Here is a 15,063-nt window from a genome sequence, read left to right on the forward strand (position 1 = left end):
TTGATTGATATTGACAAATTGTTGCAGTGTCCCACAGTCATACGATTCTTTTTTTCCCCTCTTTTTGCGACCTTCTGACAAGCAAAATCAATGGGCAAGCCGGATTCACTTAACAACTGTGTTTCTAACTGAAAGAACTGCAGTGATTCCCTCAACAACTGTGGCAAGAAAAGTGTTAAAATGGGGCAAAACTCACTTAACAACTGTCTTGTTTAACAATGCAAATTTTGGGCTCAGTTGTGATTGTAAGATGCAAACTAACTGCACGATACTTTAAGGCTGCAGAATGCTTCAATATTCTCCTGGATAGGAAATAAAAGCTTCATTCAGTCAGAGGTGGTATTCAGCTGGTTTGGATTGGTTCACCTATTTAGGCACATTTTTGAGGCCGGGCGCATGTGCATGTGTGAGCAAACCGCATGCTGTTATGACCCACCAGCAGCCAGCAGAGGACAGGAGGAAGTTGGGGAGGAGCATGGGCCAGTCCTGGAGGCTGGGGAAGGCTCGGACAAGGACTCTGTGTCGGAGGCAGAGACAGGGCCGAGGCCATCTGGCAGTGATCAGGTTCCTGTGGATCTAGACAGCAGTGAGGCAAAGGAACAGCTAGAGCCTGTTCCCAGTGTGCGCATGCGCAGAGCTGCAAGAAGAAAAGAACATCTCAGAAATCAGGATAGACTTGGGAGTAAAGTCACAGATGGAAGGTAATTGGCCCCTCATATAGTTAATAAAAGAGGAGCAAAAGGAGAGTGGGCTTTTGCAGGAAACAATTCGTTCGTTTGTTCATTAGATTTGTTTCAGGAGTGTGAAGATCTGTCCATGAATCTCAGAGACTCTGTGCCCAGCCTTTCCTTGCACAGCACCTCATTTGGAAAATATTTACATGGCAGCTTTCCCAGATAGATAAGATCTGTGGTCATAAATCTACCTTTGAAAGACTGTTTGCCAGGCCTTGGCTGAATGTGAATGAGAGGAATTCACATTTGTTTAATAAAAGGGGTTTTGTCGGGACCAGGCGTCTGCCTCGTGTTTTTGGGGGGAGCCTTGGGTCAGAACACATGCGCAGAAGGCCGGGCACATACACCGAAGGGGCACCTGCGCCTGCGAAGCTGTGGTAACAAAATGTGAAAGCCATTGCTGGATAAAGTGTATCAGATTGTACCGCATTTCAGAATTTCATTTACATACAGTAATCTTTTCCCTTAGCTCTCAAACAAATCCCAGCAATGTTAATAAATCAGATTACAATTTCCGGGTGATATTTTCCTAAGATTCTGAGTCAAGGTAACATTTTGAGAAAGCTTGTTCTATAAGCTCCAGATGTCCCAGGCTTGTTCCATAAGCTCCAGATACACAAAAGCTAAAAAGTCAAGTGGAGAACATTTATTTCTAACATTCAAAATAAATCACACTAATTAAGGAAGTAAAAGGTACAGTGTTAACATCTGCTAGAGAATATTGTAGGTCTCATTATTGGAAAACTTCTGGCAAACATTCAGGAACTGGATGGCGCCTTTTCCAACTAGCTAATTTTCTGGAAAAGTATCACTGTTCATGGTTATCAGCGTCCTTGTAGTTTTTAATTTTTATTTAAGGAGGGGGGTTGGCTACCATAGACCAGTGTTTCTCAACCTTGGCGACTTAAAGTCCTGTGGACTTCAACTCCCAGAATTCCCCAGCCAGCTATGCTGGCTGGGGGATTCTGGGAGTTGAAGTCCACAGGACTTTAAGTTGCCAAGGTTGAGAAACACTGCCATAGACCATCATGGTTCTCTTCCTACGATGTCTGTTCTGCTCTTTATTTTATTTATTTATTCCCCACTTTTATTATTTTTATAAATAACACAAGGTGGCAAATGTACAAATCCAACATACCTTCCTCCTTCTATTTTTCCCAATACAACCCTAGGAACAGGGGTGAAATCCAGAAGGTTCTGACAGGTTCTGGAGAACCAGTAGCGGAAATTTTGAGTAGTTCGGAGAACCGACAAAAACCACCACTGGCTGGCCCCGCCCCTATCTATTCTCTGCCTCCTGAGTCCCACCTGATCGGGTGGAAATGGGGATTTTGCAGTATAATAATAATAATAATATTTATTGTCATTGTACAAAATAAATACAACGAAATTGGTTGTATTTGAATTTGAATTTGAATTTGAATTTGAAAGTTTATTTATAGGCCGCCCTTTTCCCTGGGGGGACTCAGGGCGGCTTACAACTCATGGGGGAAGGGGATACAAACCATGACACATAAGAACAATACATAATTAAAAGAACACAACTTTCATACCATTCGGGTGGGGGTGGGTTACAATCTTTAGCCCCAGGCCTGACGGGATAGCCAGATTTTAAGGGCTGTGCGGAAGGTCTGGAGGGTGGTGAGGGTACGAATCTCCACGGGGAGATTGTTCCAAAAGGTCGGAGCTACTACCGAGAAGGCTCTCCTCCGCGTGGTTGCCAGTCGACACTGACTGGCAGATGGAACTCGGAGGAGGCCTAATCTATGTGATCTAATTGGTCGCGAGGAGGTAATTGGCAGGAGGCGGTCTCTCAAGTATCCTTCCCCTGCCACATCCACCAAGCCACACCCACAGAACCAGTAGTAAAGTAATTTGAATTTCACCACTGCCTAGGAGATGGATTGAGCTGAGAAAAAGTGACCAGCCCAAGGTCATCCAGAACATGGCTTTCATGGCTTAGGCAGAACTAGAACTCCCAATCTCCTGGCTAATGACCAGAGGTGGTATTCTGCTGATTCGCGAACCAGTAGTGGTGGCGGCGGGAGGCTCCACCCACCCACCCAAACATCATCAGGATGCTCTGCGCATGCACAGGTGCACTCCCAGTTCCGAACCAGTAGTGAAGATTAGAGCATTTCATGCTTGCTAATGACCCAAAGACACCCAGCTGGATTTTGTACCTAAAGCGAGTCTAGAACTCACAGTCTCCTGGTGATTAACCCAAAGTCACCCAGCTGGCTTTTACGCCTAGGGCAAGTCTAGAACTCACAGTCTCCTGGTGATTGGTGCAAAGTCACCAGCTGGCTTTTGTGCCTAAAACAAGTCTAGAACTCACAGTCTCCTGGGATTAACCCAAAGTCACCCAGCTGGCTTTCATGCCTAGGGCGAGTCTAGAACTCACAGTCTCCTAGTGATTGACCCAAAGTCACCCAGCTGGCTTTCGTGCCTAAGAGATTCTTTTTTTAAAAAAACCTCGTTCCTTAACCATTAGACCAAACTGGCTTTCTCCCTTCTTTCTATATCAAACATTTCATTTTATTTTCAGTTATCCTTCTGGTCCTCCTCTGCCATCAAAAGAAAATGTCCCTTTATTGTGTTATCTCCCCTTCTGAGGGCTGTGAGAGCCTTCCATCGGAAGATTTGATGGCCATTCAGTCAATTTACCCCCATGCATTGAATCTATAATTGAAACACTGAATCACTTCAGCACATCAATCCTGAACCCTTCAAACTGATTTAGGGACTCGGTGGATTGCGTGTTCGCTTTGGATCAACCTTAAATCAATGTGTGGAATTCAACTGGCAACGGAAATAAAATGATTTGTAGTCCTCTAACAGTGAAGAGGAGAGAATCTAGTGGAGGTTAAAAGGTAAGAGAGAGAGAGAGAGAGACAGAGACAGAGAGAGAGAGAGAGAGAGAGAGAGAGACAGACAGACAGACAGACAGACAGACAGATAGATAATTACCAGAGACTAAAAGAAAAATAATCATCAGAGTAAAACATAACACAATTTTTGCAATTACAATTCCTGATAAGATAGAGTTTCCACACAATATGACATAACCCAGCATTTATGAAGAGGGGACTGCCTTTCTTGCCTACCTAAGTAACATAAATAAATCAAATCGGAATTAGAAAGGAGAATGAAATCCAAGTGACTGACAGTATAATGAAGCACAAACGGTCGTGTGTACCCCAACTGCAAAGAAGAGGGGGACATGAAGACTTAGCAAAGGGGATTTCCATTCAATACTGCTATTTTGTTTTTATAGTTTGAGGGATATAAAAAGAAGGCAAGAAGAAGACAGTGGTCATCGAACCAACCTTCTAAACCAAGAATCCCTTGTCTGGAAACAGAGTTGATCTCCTCAAAGTCAATGGCAAGAAAGAGAGAGAGCTGAAGACATGTGAAGCAGAAGTCCTTTGTCTATGGAGAGTCTCAGTTATCCAGGTCCTGGTTGTCCCAATGGTGCTTTTTCAAGAGGGAACTGGACAGTCTAGTTTTTCTTTGAAGACGTTTTGCTTCTCATCCAAGAAGCTTCTTCACCTCCAACTGGATGGTGGGGGAATGAAAGCAGTGGTAGTATTCAGCCGGTTCGGACCGGTTTGGGTGAACTGGTAGTTGTGACCTGTGGGTGGCCACCCACCCGCCGTGGCACTATGCCTCCTATTTGGCCACATTTTTTAAGCCGTGCGCATGCACGCGAGAGCACAGTGCATGCATAGAAGGCTAGGTGCATGCATGGAAGGCACGCACACGAGCAAAGCAAGCTTACATTTTCGGTGCACGGAGAATCGGTGGTAAAATTATGTGAAACCTATCTCTGCATGGAAGGATTTATACTCCTTGCTGATAGCTGGTCATTTGCATCCTTTTAGAGGGTCGTTGAGGCCACTTGGCGGTTTACCTGTGTCCTCAGGGTCACCAGAGTGGTGCAAATGGATGTGGAGCATTCTTGGAATTGCTGAAAGGACCGTGTTGGAGCCTGGAGACAGATGATGTTGTATCCCTCCACCTCTGTTGAGAGAGGGCTGTTCAATTTTGACATAGATGGCCTCTTCAAAACCAGCGGTCCTCTCTGCCCAAAATGTGGACTTTGCTGTTTTCAAAAGACTGGCCTTTGTCTTTTAAATGCAGGTGGCCTGCGGAATCTTGTCGAGAAGGCTTTGTTCTCCTATGTTGTGCCATGAGTTAATGAAGTGGTTATTTTGATGAGTCACAAATTTCCACCCACTTCCTGTATCTTAGATTTCAGGCATCTAGGACAGTGTTGCTCAACCTTGGCCACTTGAAGATGTCTGGACTTCAACTCCCAGAATTCCCCAGCCAGCATTCACTGGCTGGGGAATTCTGGGAGTTGAAGTCCAAACATCTTCAAGTAGCCAAGGTTGAGAAACACTGATCTAGGAGACCAACTTCCTCTCCATGGATCTGCTCTGTTATCAAGGTCATGTTCTGAGGATCTTTGGGTGACCTTATCATCATGGGTGATGTCTACGGAGGACATTTTTGCTTTTGTGATGTTGATGATGGTGGTGGCAATGATAGTAGTGGTGGGGGTGGGGGAGGAAGAGGAGGAGGAGGAGAAGGAAGAGGAGGAGGAGGGGGAGGAGGGGGAGGAGGAGGATGATTTGACTTATGGTCAAAGACCAGAAATTCTCTATTGATCTCCCCATAAAGACCACCATGAATTCATTATGTCTTTCCAAGTATGGATTCAGTTAAGGAGGGGAAAAATTGAAAGCACCTTCCTCTACTCTGATGTGATGGCTCGACGGTCAAGACACTGGGCCTCTCAGTTGGAAAGCTGGCTACCCTGGTTCGAGACCCAAGCATCACACAAATGGGTGAGCTCCCGTCCTTCTCTCAGCTCTTGCCAACCTACCACGTTGACAGTATGCAAATGCGAGTAGATAAATAGGTACTACTATGGTGGGAAGTTAATAGTGCTCTGTGACATCGTGCTGGGCACATGACCATGTAAATGACTTTGGATAGCACTGGTTCGATGGTCTTGAAACGGAGATGAGCACTGCCCCCTAGAGGTGGGAATGACAACGGACTAAAAATCTGCAAGAGCTCCTCCTCCTTTTTCCTCTATTCTGCAGTCCAGAAGTGGTATTCAGCAGGTTCTGACCAGTTCTGGAGAATAGGTGGCAGAAATATTTGAGTAGTTCAGAAAACCAGTAAATGCCACCTCTGATTGCCCTCGCCCCCATCTATTCTCTTTCTCCTGAGTCCCAGCTGATCAGGAGGGAATGGGGATTTTGCAGTATCCTTCCCCTGCCACGCCCACCATAGAACTAATAGTAAAAAAAATTGAATCCCACCACTGCTGCAGGATTTATGGATTTATTGAATTATATTGGTGAAGACTAAATGGCTCACTCCTGTCTTTTCTCTGTCCTTTTTCATAAAACCTGGAGGCAAACACATTCTCCTTACAGTTTCTAATGTAAGCAGCCAACCACGTGATAGGAAGATTCATCGTATGGATTTCAATATAATTTATACTTTTCCCCAACTCACAATTTTAGAAGCATGTTCAGGACTGGGTTCATCTGGAACAGTATAAATTACAGTCTGTCTTTGTTATTTAAACCATATTCTGTTGCGTCTCTTTTAATGGATTTGTTTTTTGAAGTTCCATGTTTTTTAAAAAAAACAAATCTATGTACCTTTGCAGTTTTCTCTAATTTATGGAGGTTTTTGCGCACAGATTTTAATGTACGTTTCCCAGGCATAGCTTTTTAAATGGAAATTTTCCTGAGAGTGTCTTTGATTGATTTTATTCAATGTAGGCTTTTTAAAGAGACGTTTCTTTTCTAGTTTCAACTGCGTGCATCTTTGTGTGGATATCTAACACAGAATAGTAGTTGGAAGGGACCTTGAAGGTCTTCTAGTCCAGCCCTCTGCTCAAGTAGGAGACATTATACCATTTAATACAAGTGGCTGTCCAGTCACTTCTTAAAAGCTTCCAGTGTTGGAGCATTCACAACTTCTGGAGGAAACTTGTTCCATTGATTAATTGTTCCCATTGCCAGAAAATGCCTCCTTAATTCTAGGTTTCTTCTTTCTTGGATTAGTTTCCAATATTTCTTTCTTATTTTGCCTTCAGGTGCTTTTGGAGAACAGCTTGACTCCCTCTTCTTCGTGACAGCCCCTCAAATATTGGAAGACTCCTATCATGTCATCTCTAGTCCTTTTTTTCACCAGACGACACATACCCAATTCCCAATAACAGCTAGGTCTAAATCTTGATAGCATGTCCTTCAGATGTAGATAGATATATAGATGATATAGATATAGATATAGATATAGATGTAGATGTAGAGATATAGATGATATAGATATAGATATAGATATAGATATAGATATAGATATAGATATAGATATAGATATAGATATAGATATAGATATAGATATAGATATAGATATAGATATAGATATAGATATAGATATAGATATAGATGATATAGATATAGATATAGATATAGATATAGATATAGATATAGATATAGATATAGATATAGATATAGATATAGATATAGATATAGATATAGATATAGATATAGATATAGATATAGATATAGATGACATCCAGATGACACCAAGCTGGCAGGAATAGCATCACTCCAGAAGACAGGCTTAAGATATAGAAGGATCTTGACAAACTTGAACATTGGGCACTATCTAATAAAATGAAATTCAATGGTGAAAAGAGTAAGGGTCTACATTTAGGCAAGGAAAACAAAATGCACAGGTGCAGTATAGGTAGTACCTGGCTCAATAGTAGTAACTGTGAGAGGGATCTTGGAGTCCTAGTGGACAACCATTTAAATATGAGCCAGCCGTGTGCAGCAGCTGCCAAAAAAGCCAACACAGTTCGAGGCTGTATATAGATATAGATATAGATATAGATATAGATATAGATATAGATATAGATATAGATATAGATATAGATATAGATACAGATACAGATACAGATACAGATACAGATACAGATACAGATACAGATACAGATACAGATACAGATATAGATGGGTGGATAGAAAGAGAGACAGACAGACAGACAGACAGACAGACAGACAGACAGACAGATGCATAGAATAGATATAGATGATTGATAGAGAGAAAGAGAGATGAGATATAGATGGATAGATAGATAGATGATAGATAGATGATAGATAGATAGATAGATAGATAGATAGATAGATAGATAGATAGATAGATAGATAGATAGATAGATAGATAGATAGATAGATAGAGAAATGAGATAAAGAGATGGATGATAGATGAGAGAGAGAAATTAATAGATAGATGATAGAATATAGACAGACAGACATATACATAGGCAGATAAATGAGCTATCTGTCTAATAAATAAATTTGAAAAAGCTCACCAAGGCTAAAGCAAAACAAGCTTAAAGCATGTTGAATATATGCAACCGTTAATCTCTACCTGACCTGATTAGACCAGTTGTGTTGAGAGAGAGAGAGAGAGAGAGAGAGAGAGGGAGGGAGGGAGGGAGGGAGGGAGGGAGGGAGGGAGGAGGGAGAGAGAGAGAGAGAGAGAGAGAGAGAGAGAGAGAGAGAGAGAGAGAGAGAGAGAGAGAGAGAGAGAGAGAGAGAGAGAGAGAGAGAGAGAGAGAGAGAGAGCGCTCTGCAGTTTTTATTCTACAGAATCCTCTCATCCACATTGTCAGGTTCCAAGCTGCAGCTTAACACGGAAAGACCTGAACCAATGACTGAATTATGCCATCTCTCCTTTGTGTCAAGGGTTGAACTGACTCCCCGTTTGCATAAAAGCACCAGGTCAACAAAGCAAAAAACAAAACAAAACAAAAAAGATTTTGTTTCGATGGCTGAAGGGAATCCTCCACGAATCAGCTCTTTACTTTCCCTTCCACTCTTATCTCTGGAAAAAAAAATAGTGATGCTAATAAAACCCACTCTCTCCCCTCCTCCATAAAATTGCACCCTGCAAAGTATCTCTGCTGCTTTGAGTACTTTCGCTTTTGGTCCCCTTCCAGAGCAGAGTTGGAGAAAAGAAGCGAAGGTCCAGATTGAAAAGCAGCCAAAGGGAAACCGAGGGTGATTAATTAATTGGCTGTGATGCAGCTCCACTGCCAACGCTGTTGAGATCCATGCACAATGCCCTGTGGTCATGCCAATCCTTTTGTCTTTGGCATCATCTCTGCCCGGAATCTCCTGCCAGGCAGTTTGCAATGGGCCAAGTCATCAAGTTGACTGTTTACACACCCCTTACTACAGCCTTTGATTTCAAACAGATGTGAAATGTGGCTTTTTATTACTACCCAAGACAGGCTGCCCAGGAAGTACCGTAATTTTCAGAGTATAAGATGCATCGGAGTATAAGATGCACCAAGATTTTGAAGAGGCAAATTTAAAAGACTCCCAAAACGGTTCATTTTTTGCAAAAATGGGCCCATTTTTTGTCAAACAAAATGGCTGTGCGTAGCTTTTAGGAGGCTTATAAAGTGCTCCTGGGGGCTGGGGGGGGCAAAACAAACAAAAGAACGGCCATTTTTTGCTCATTTTTGCCCTCCCCAGCCCCCAAGAGCACTCTGGAAGCCTCCTAAAGGCTACGCAGGGCCATTTTGGTGAAGGGGGTGGCGTTTCGGGAGGCCAAAAATGCTGTATTCAGTGTAGCAATAGCAATAGCAGTTAGACTTATATACCGCTTCATAGGGCTTTCAGCCCTCTCTAAGCGGTTTACAGAGTCAGCATATCGCCCCCAACAACAATCCGGGTCCTCATTTTACCCACCTCGGAAGGATGGAAGGCTGAGTCAACCCTGAGCCGGTGAGATTTGAACAGCCGAACTGCAGAACTGCAGTCAGCTGAAGTAGCCTGCAGTGCTGCATTTAACCACTGCGCCACCTCGGCTCTATATGTATAAGACGCACCCAGATTTTCACCCTGTTTTTTGAGGGAAAAGGTGCATCTTATACTCCGAAAAGTACGGTAAGTCTACATGGAGGGAAGTAAGCGGTGGGGTACCACAAGGTTCTGTCTTAGGCCCACTACTCTTCAAGATCTCCATAAAGGACAGATGAGGGAATAGAAGGGGAGCTTACCAAACTTGCAGATGATACTAAATTGGCAGGAATAGCCAACACCCTAGATCGGTGATGGCGAACCTATGGAATGCGTGCCACATGTGGCACGTGAAGCCCTCTCTGTGGGCACGTGAGTCATCCCCCCAGCTCAGCTCCCTTGTGCATGCGTGCATGTCTATCGCCAGCCAGATGTTTTTCAGGCCTCTGCCACAGATGCCTGGGGGCGGGGTGCATGCAGGAGACGCACCGCATACGCGGGGAGGTTGCATGTAAATGCAGGGAGTGGGGGGTATGCGCGCATGTGCAAGGGGTGGGGAGTGCGGGGGCTTGTGGCCCGCCCTCCTGCACCCCATTTTTGGTCCCAGGAGGCTGCAGGGAGGCCTGCTAGCCCCCAAACGGGGTGTAGGGGGGTCACGCATACATGTGCAGGGGTTGTGCGCAAATGCACAGGGGGTGGGGCACATAGGGGGTCACGCACACATTGCATTATGGGTGTGGGCACATGTGTGTACTGTTGTGCGCACAGGGGCACTTTCGGCACGGGACAACAAAAAGGTTAGCCATCAAGATGATAGGCTCAAGATCCAGAGGGATCTTGACAGATTTGAACACTGGGCCCTATCTAGCAAAATGAAATTCAATGCCGAGAAAAGTAAAGCTCTACATTTAGGCAAGAAAAACCAAAAGTAAACATATAGACTGGGTGAAACCAGGCTTAATAGCAGTGACTGTGAAAGGGATCTTGAAGTCTTAGTGGACAACCAGCTAAATGTGAGCCAGTAGTGTGTGGCAGCAGCCAAAAAAGCCAATGCAATCCTAAATTGCATTAACAGGGATACAATCAAGATCAAATGAGGTACTAATACCACTCTATAAAGCCTTAGTAAGACCACACCTAGAGTATTGCATCTAGTTTTGGTCACCACACTATAAAAAGAGGTTGAGACTCTAGAAAGAGTGCAGAGAAGAGCAACAAAGAGGATTAGGGGACTGGAGGCTAAAACATATGAAGAACGGTTGCAGGAACTGGGGATGTCTAGTTTAATGAAAAGAAGGACTAGGGGAGACATGATAGCAGTCTTCCAATATCTCAGAGGTTGCCACAAAGAAGAGGGAGTCCAAGCTGTTCTCCAAAAGCACCTGAAGGCAGGACAAGAAGCAATGAACGGAAACTAATCAGGGAGAGAAGCAATCTAGAACTAAGGAGAAATTTCCTGGCAGTTAGAACAATAATCAGTGCAACAACTTGCCTCCAGAAGTTGTGAATGCTCCAACAATGGGAATTTTTAAGAAGATGTGGGATAACCATATGTCTGAAGTGATGTAGGGTTTCCTGCCTAGGCAGGGGGTTGGACTAGAAGACCTCCAAGGTCCCTTCCAACTCTGTTATTCTAAAAATAGAATAACAGAATTTGGTCTATTTTGTCTATTGATGGGAACATCTGCTGGGGGGGGAAAACAGATCAGGAGTTGCGTGGTGGCACTGATGGAGCCAAATTGGATGGTTAATAGATCCAGTGACAAAATTTGGCAAATCTTTAAGCTCTCTTTCTCTTCGGTTTTTCCTAATGGATTGTTGGAAGATGGACAGGTCAAAGCTGCCCCACCTGATCGCCAGCAGAGTGGCTGATGACACGAACTTGGGTCAAGAGTTAGATCATTACCCCTTTTGGTCTAGACATCTTAAGATTGATGGTCTCTATCTCATTTTGCTGTCCTGTCCTAGATTATTATTAGGAAAAAATAGAAAGGAGTTGTATTCAATTATTCAATCCACCGTTAAACATTTCCAAAGAAACATACAAGGCAGTGCTGTTAAAATAAAGTGAAGGATAAACATATGCAGATTAAGCAGAACACTTGGGTCTGTAATTACCTTTAAAGTTATTTTTAAAATAAAGAAAATGGTTACTTGATTGGAAGGATAAAAAAGTCCAGCGTTATTGATTCCTTAGACTAAATGAATATCTTTGGGAAAAGCATGTCATTGTTTGGCTTTGATGCTGAAAAAGCTTTTTTGGACAATGCTTAGTAACGGGTGGCAATTCAGATTTACAGAATAATAGAATAACAGAGCTGGAAAGGACCTTGAGGTCTTCTAGTCCAACCCCTGATCAGGCAGAAAACCCTATCCCCATGATGGCAAACCTATGGCATGCGTGCCAGAAGTGGCATGCAGAACCCTCTCTGGTTGCTACCATCGTCAGCTACACTTCACGAGTGCTGGAGCATCAGAAAATGGCCTGAAAACAGTCCAAAAAATTGCTGGACAAAAGGTCATTTTTCGGGCCATTTTTGGGCTGTTTCCAGGCCGTTTTCCATGCCATTTTTCAGGCTGTTTTCAGGTTGTTTTCAGGCCGTTTTCAGGTTGCTTTCAGGCTGTTTTCTGGTTATTTTCCATGCCATTTTTGGGCTGTTTTGAAGGCCATTTTCTGTGCTGTTTTCATGCTGTTTTTCAGGCTGTTTTCAGGTTGTTTTCCAGGCCATTTTCTGTGCTGTTTTCAGGCTGTTTTCAGGTTGTTTTCAGGCCATTTTCGGGCTGTTTTCCAGGCTGTTTTCTGTGCTGTTTTCAAGCTGGTTTTCATGCTGTTTTTGGGCCATTTTGGGGCTGTTTTCAAGGCCATTTTCTGTGCTGTTTTCAGGCTGTTTTTCATGCTATTTTCGGGTTGTTTTCAGGCTATTTTCAGGTTGTTCTTCAGGCCATTTTTGGCCCAAAATGGCCTGAAAATGGCCCCCAAACTGCCCCCAAAACAGGCATGTGTGCACCAGCAAGCTGGTCCTTGGGTATCTGGTGCTCTGGCGCACGTACACATGCACATACATTCCGGTTTGGGTGCTCGGTGCCAGAAAGGTTGGCCATCAGTGCCCTATACCATTTCAAACAAATTGCTGTCCAATGTCTTCTTTAAAAATTTCCAGTGTTGGAAGACCTCACTGTAAAAGCATCATCAAAAAGGCATTAACCTAAACTGCCCTGTATATCGGATATTAATACAATTGAGCAAGTCCAGAAGTATTTCACGAGAAGAGTCCTTCACTTCTCTGCTCGCAACAGAATACCCTACACCCCCAGGCTTGAGATGTTGGGCTTGGACAACCTAGAACTAGGCCACCTACAGTCGGACTTAAGCGTAGTAGACAAAATTATCCGCTACAAGGTCTTACCAGTCAATGACTACTTCAGCTTCAACCGCAATAATACAAGAGCACAGAACAGATACAACTCAATGTGAAACTTGATCGCAGAAAATACGACTTCAGCAACAGAGTGGTCAATGCCTGACACTGTTATTACATCCTCAAACCCAAATAACTTTAACCTTAAACTGTCTACTGTTGACCTCACCCCATTCCTAGGGGGGCGTGCATAAGCGCACTATCTTGCCTACCATCCCTGTCCCACTGTCCCCCTTTATTCGTACCCATTTCATTCCTACTCATGTTTATTCTTATACCCATTATCTTGTAAACAATTGATAAACAAAATAAATGAAAAATAAATACATAGAAAATGAGCAGAATTATGAAGAGCAGGAGCAGGGAAAGAGTTATTCAGCTACTTTTTCCTTCTCATGTAGAAACTCATTTGGCCATTCTTCACATTTCTGAGATTAAGCCAGGATGCTTTTGAATACACCTCAATAAACTATAACAGATGTCGAAGAAAGAAAAAAAGAAAGAAAGAAAGAAAGAAAGAAGAAAGAAAGAGAGAGAGAGAAGGAAGGGAGGGAAGAATGAAGGAGAGAGAGAAAGAAAAAAGATAGAAGGGAAGGAAGGAAGGAAGGAAGGAAGGAAGGAAGAAAGAAAGAAAGAAAGAAAGAAAGAAAGAAAGAAAGAAAGAAAGAAAATCCTAGCAATAGGAGATATCCAATTTTAAATGTTTAAAATACGGTTTTCTGGTCGCTCATTGAGTTCTTCAACAAGGATCCTTGTATGCCAGCACTAGCCCTGTTTTTAGCTCTCTGCAAAGCTGCTGGTTTTTATTTTTCCATTTATATCGTACAGTTTAGCACATTCTCCAGAGAACAATGACTGTGGGCAGTGTTGGAAGTGTGATAAAGAAATTAATTGCAAGTTTATGGCAGATCCAACATTTCAGCCAAGTCTTGTTGATTCACAATTCAGTCTTTCTGCCATTAAACAGCATAATCACCTAGAGCGGGAGTCGGCAACATTAATCCAATGACTTTCTAAATCTGCTTCCATCTTCTAAAGGAAAGGGAGGCTCCAGGTCTGTTAGCTTTCTCTATATATTTGTGTGTGTGTGTGTGTGTGTGTGTGTGTGTGTGTGTTTGTGTGGTGCACACAGCTCTCTTTCTCAATTCACATGTATACATACACAAACATATGCACACATGTGACAATTTATCGAAATATATACCTATTCTAGCATGGATAGGAATTTATTTAACAATTACTATTTATATTTTAAAAAATCAGTTCTGGTGACCTTGTATAAGGCTGAAAGTAGTGGGGTACCTAAACCATCCACCTATCCATCCTTCCATCCTTCCATCCTTCCATCCATCCATCCATCCATCCATCCATCCATCTATCTAATAAGCAGTCAGAATCCAGAGACTCTGGGACATCCATGCCCACAATGAAGGTAGGGTGGGAATGGAGATTTTGCAGTATCCTTCCCCTGGAGTGGGAAGAGAATGGAGATTTTGCAGTATCCTTCCCCTGGAGTGGGAAGGGAATGGAGATTTTGCAGTATCCTTCCCCTGGAGTGGGAAGGGAATGGAGATTTTGCAGTATCCTTCCCCTGGAGTGGGGAGGGAATGGAGATTTTGCAGTATCCTTCCCTGGAGTGGGAAGAGAATGGAGATTTTGCAGTATCCTTCCCCTGGAGTGGGAAGAGAATGGAGATTTTGCAGTATCCTTCCCCTGGAGTGGGAAGAGAATGGAGATTTTACAGTATCCTTCCCCTGGAGTGGGAAGGGAATGGAGATTTTGCAGTATCCTTCCCCTGGAGTGGGGAGGGAATGGAAATTTTACAGTATCCTTACCTTGGAGTGGGGGGGGGATGGAGATTTTGCAATATTCTTCCCCTGAAGTAGGATGGGAATGGAGATTTTTGCAGTATCCTTCCCCCTGGAGTGGGGAGGGAATGGAAATTTTACAGTATCCTTACCTTGGAGTGGGGGGGGATGGAGATTTTGCAATATTCTTCCCCTGAAGTAGGGTGGGAATGGAGATTTTGCAGTATCCTTCCCGTGGAGTGGGGAGGGAATGGAG

The sequence above is a fragment of the Thamnophis sirtalis genome, unplaced genomic scaffold (genome assembly GCF_051295495.1).
Source record: "Thamnophis sirtalis isolate CommonGarterSnake01/CBP01778 unplaced genomic scaffold, rThaSir2_p1.2 scaffold_7, whole genome shotgun sequence".
NCBI lineage: Eukaryota > Metazoa > Chordata > Lepidosauria > Squamata > Natricidae > Thamnophis > Thamnophis sirtalis.